Here is a 5585-nt window from a genome sequence, read left to right as displayed (position 1 = left end):
GTCAAAAACAGTCCGAGTCAAATTACCGAGTCCACGTCAAAGTCCAAATCGAGATCCAAAGAATAGTCGAGGTCACGAAGTCCGAAGTCAAAAGCCAAGCAATCAGTTAGAGTAAAGTACGAAGCACAAAAGCACAGAGCAACGAAGCTCACGTTCTCTCCAAGCGGCGGCAAGAAGAGAACTGAGGGAAGGGGCCGTTGGTCGCTGGAGGATCACGTGACCGTTTGGGCGGGAAAACGGTCGCTGAGGCGCGCGACAAACGGCCCCTTCGGAGCCATGGAAGCTCTAGAAAATTCTCCGGCGGCTGGCCTGCGCCTGCGCAGTCCCCATGTGTGGAGGCACAGAAGAACGAAGATGAACTCTTGGATGTATGCCATCTGGGCCCGGTAATTTATCAGTATTGCTATTCTGGGAGCAGCTGAAAGGAGGGGCTGACTCCCAAGTAGTTTTTACACGCTGTCTCTGTCAACTCCGATTTTAAAGGAATCCTTACTTACAGCTGGAGCCAGTAAACAAGACATGGTTCAATCAGAAGCTAGGTACATCTTTATTGGTCCACATTTATTTGCAGACTAGCGGTGAATTCATGAAAGCCTTTTCATCCTTGCTTGAGGGAGTAAGTAGCAGAACAAAGGGGGAAAGAGGACCATAAAACTACATTTTTACAGGAAGACCTACAATAAACTTCTATGTTGGAGGCGGGAACTACGATTCCCATGAGTACCAGTGGTTAAAGGGACAGCACATGGTTCTGACTACACAGATACAGAGGTTTTCTAAGCTGTGGTTACAGTACAATTGCCCAGGATGAGAGTTATTTAGAACACACACACACACACACACCCGTACTTACCTTTCCTGCCAGGGGCTTGAGCTGGACAACTTCCCAATCCCCTATTTGTTCTCCTTTAAATGCCTCAACTGCTTTCAATCAGTGTTGCTTAAAACACACTCAGCTTTTACCGGGCTTATGGGGGGTGGGGGCTGGCCTTTTTCTTTTAGCTAATTTACGTGTATGTCTGTATACCTGAGGAGCCCCCTGAACAGGTATATATCCCTACCTATCTGAAAGTAGTCTCGGTTGGCTGCTTTCCTGATTGGCAAGATCCAGGGCTTTTTTTCTAGGAAAAAAGGTGGTGGAACTCAGTGGGTTGCCCTCGGAGAAAATGGTCACATGCGCTGGGGGCCCCGCCCCCTGATCTCCGGACAGAGGGGAGTTTAGATTGCAGCGGTGCGGAGGGCAATCTAAACTCTCCTCTGTCTGGAGATCAGGGGGCGGGGCCACCAGCACATGTGACCATTTTCAAGAGGTTCCAGAACTCCGTTCCCCCCGCATTCCAGCTGAAAAAAAGCCCTGGTAAGGTCTATCCACTTTCCTATTAGATACAGTGCAGCACATTAACATTAACACACTTAGATGCCAATTTATTTTAATGCTGCTTGTTATGGAGGGGGCAGAGAATTATGCAGTTTCATTTCTGCTGTCACAAGGTACAAGAGCAGGGCTAGGGGAAAAATTAGCCATCTTATTGCACAGTTCATAAGACTGCCAATGCCCACTGAAAAACATCAACCGCCTATTCTGTCATCTTTTGGGAATTCTCCAGATGTTGAACTAAATATGCTAAGGCCTCTTCTGGCAATCATAAAACTCAGAAACTTTTAGATGTCAATAGATTTGTAGTTCCAGGATGCTTAAATAAACCTCTCATTTTCAGGGGACAGAGGAGTTTTGGTAATTCTGAGGCCCCGGGCAAAATTATGCCCCCCCATATTTATTCCTACCCATCCCTATTTGAAAGCATCATGTTTTAAAAAGCCAACAACAACCATGAACAGTGCTAAGGAGACGCATCATGTGTAGGCATGCAACAGGAATATGGATTCAGTCACATTATACCGTAGTTGTACATGTGTATTCTCGTGAACTGTGTATGCACTTTAATGTCGTTTTTTAACTGGATGTAAAACCACATAGATGTTCCTTTAATTTTTGATAACCAGTTAAAAGTAATGGACAGTAGCAGACAAATGGTTCTTTAATTGCTAGAATGGATCAATGATGATCTGCTGATTTAACTTTTTCTGTCCCCTTATAACGATTTATGCAGTATTACTTTTTGTCCAGGCAGAGTATCTCGTGATTGAAAATCTTTGATATTGTTGTCACATGTGAAAGATTTCTTAGCAGATAACACATTCTAATTAAAATAAGTCACCCAAACAGGAAGTTAGAGGTTTGCTGAAAGAAATATCATCAAGATCTAGGAGAGAAAAATATATTTGTATCTCTGTTTGTTGAAAATTCAACAATTTCATAGTAAACCTGATTTTAAATCAGTGGTAGATTTGAGAGATGTTAGGAGAGTTAATCCTTGTTGCATGTATTTGTTCAATGCTCATATGTTTTATTTTAATAATCCTTTATATTTTGCTAGCTTGCTTCGTTTAAAAGATTAATTTATCTCAATAAAGAATAAACATTAAATTCTAAGAGAAGTCTGTGTGTGCCTGGATGGGGAAAGAGTTAAAGCAAGGAGAACCCATATAAATTATTTGTACTAAGTAACAGGTTCTTCAAAGAGAGAGTCCCTATTTTTAGATCTCAGTATCTAAGGCATTCAAAGCTCTTGAGTTATGATATAAATTTCAGCTTGGGACAGTTTGCAAGTCTTAATAAGGCACAGATAAGTAACCTGTTGCAAGCATTATAAGCACAAGTGGAACAGATTGTTTTTGAAGAGCAGGTAGACATCTGGAACAGTTAGAAAAAGTTTGTTTCCAAAGAAAACTGAAAGATGAAATCACTATCAGATGTTTCATTTTATACACTGGGTGATATAATTGATGGATTCCTTAGCAGGTCCTGACCTATCCTGGCTACTAAAATCTTGTAAAGACAACATAAAAGAGTCTTTGATGTCTATAGTCACTAACTCAAGACACCTCCCTTCAGCCTCTCAAAGAGCCGGTCATCTGCCCGCTACTTTAAAAAAACCCTTAAACAAAAATGATGTAGCCAATTACCAACCAGTCTCTAATCTGCCCTTTTTTGTAAAGTGGTTGAGAGAGCAGTAGGCAGGGCTTTTTTTCAGCTGGAACATGGTGGAACGGAGTTCTGGAACCTCTTGAAAATGGTCACATGGCTGGTGGCCCTGCCCCCTGATCTCCAGAGGGGAGTTTAGATCGCCCTCCGTGCCGCTCAGTGACGCGGAGGGCAATCTAAACTCCCCTCTGTCTGGAGATCAGGGGGCGGGGCCACCAGCCATGTGACCATTTTCTCCAAGGGCAACCCACTGAGTTCCACCACCTCTTTTCCCAGAAAAAAAGCCCTGGCAGTAGGTAACCAACTCCAGGCCTTCTTGGACAACTCTGGTCTTTGGACTCTTTTCAGTCTGGTTTTAGGCCAGGCTATGGGGCAGAGATGGCTCTACTGGCTCTAGTTGATGACCTCTACCTGAATGTAGACATAGGCCATGCTTCATTGTTGTTCCTCCTCGATCTGTCTGCAGCCTTCGACACAGTAGATCATGCCGTCCTGTTGAGACATTTGGAGGCAGAAGCAGGTATCAGGGGATGCGCCTTGAATTGGTTTAAATCATTCCTCATGGGATGGACTCAGAGTTGCTATTGGAGACTAGCCATCCTCAGTGTGGGAATTATCTCGGGGGGGGGGGTCTCACAAGGTGCCATCATATCCCCCATGTAAAGCCTTTAGGAGAACTCCTTTGTAGCTATGGAATTGGACGCCATCAATACGCAGATGATACTCCGCTCTGTATCTTGTGATCCAAATCCCCTGGTGATGCAACTCCACTGTTTGGCAGCTGCTGCCAATTGGGTGAAAGCAAAGAAATTGAACCCAGAGACATGATGGAAATGATGCTTGTTGGCAAAGCAGATATCTTGAAGGACATTGTGCTGCTGACCTTTGATAGGGCTCAGTTGACCCTGGCTGATTCAGTTAACAGCCTAGAGGTTATACTAGACCCAGCAATGCTGCTAGAGAAGTAAGTAAATACTGCTGCAAAAAGGGCCTTCTTCTAACTCAGACTAGCCTAGAAGATGGCCCTCTACCTTGACAAGGCTGATCTGGCTACCTGGATTAATGGCATGGTAACATAAAGACTAGACTACTATAATACATAGTACTATATAGGTCTTCCCTCAAAAGCTGAAGACTCCAGCTGATGCAGAACGCTGCAGCTCACTTACCCTCAGGAGCCAGATGGAAGAAGACATCACTTCCATTCTGCAGTCACTCCATTGGCTTCCCAGTTCAAGGCTTCTCAGTTCAAGGTCATGATCATCACATTCAAAGCCCTTCATGGCCTTGGCCCCTATCTGTTTAAGGAACTCTTGGCAGCTTCGCTAATCTAGTCAGGGTCTTCTGCAGATGCCACCCTGCAGCTGGGCAAAATCAACAGCTGCCCATACACATGCTCTCTCTTATGGAATGGCCGGTTTGAGTAGGTCAGAAAAGCTCCCACTCTCCTGGCATTCCACAAACTTTGCAAAACTGAGTTATTCAGGAGGGTTTTCTACCCAGATTATAGGGCTGTCATAAGAAATAGCTCAGAAAGATGCTTTGCTAGGGACAGGGACTATATGCTACGCTATTGGGTACTATCTGCTGATGCAGATATGCACCTACTAAGGAGTTCCCATGTTGCTAAACATGCCATGTAAATTAGTTATGTGTTGTTCCAAAAAGATTTCATCTCTATGCTTGACTTTATGCTTGTTTTCAAATTTTCTGCTACCATACCCTATAGTATCTGTTCACGGAATGTCCTAACGGGTTCATTATTGTATTTTCCTCAGGGAATATCCTAGCTGTTGCAGCTAGGATATCCTAGCTATTGTAATCTGCCTTGGATCTGTGAGAACGGCGAACTATAAATAAATAAATAAATTCATTCACACTGGCTGTTGGGGCCTTGGACAATTGCCCAGGCTGCTTCATAGGCAAAATGGAATGAAGATGAAGAACAGGACCACGTACAAAGAAGTTTAATGTTCTTGCTATCGAAACTCAAATATAAGGCACTCAATTGTAAGGCACAGTAAGCCAATGTCAACCGAGGAGTTGTGAAGAATTCCCAAACTCCCAGCTGGAGGTGGCAACGGGTTTGCCGGCTTGGAAATTAGGACCCGTTTCGCACAATGTGCTTTGTCATAAGCCACATATAAATCAATTATGGTCTGCTACTGCTACTCTTCTCTTAGAAGCTTCTGTTCCCGAATGATTTTACTACATGGGGTCTAAACGGGTCCTAATTTCCAAGCCGGCAAACCCGTTGCCACCTCCAGCTGGGAGTTTGGGAATTCTTCACAACTCCTCGGTTGACATTGGCTTACTGTGCCTTACAATTGAGTGCCTTATATTTGAGTTTCGATAGCAAGAACATTAAACTTCTTTGTACGTGGTCCTGTTCTTCATCTTCATTCCATTTTGTTTGGGACCACCCCCTCTTGGATTTGCTGCTTCATAGGCAAGACAAACCCCTTCTAGGGAAAAATATATCATCAGATTATTATTTTTCATTACAGAGAATAGTTAAAGGTAGCGTTTTTTACCAAGA

The sequence above is a fragment of the Eublepharis macularius genome, chromosome 17 (genome assembly GCF_028583425.1).
Source record: "Eublepharis macularius isolate TG4126 chromosome 17, MPM_Emac_v1.0, whole genome shotgun sequence".
NCBI lineage: Eukaryota > Metazoa > Chordata > Lepidosauria > Squamata > Eublepharidae > Eublepharis > Eublepharis macularius.
Note: the sequence above shows the minus strand (reverse complement) of the source record.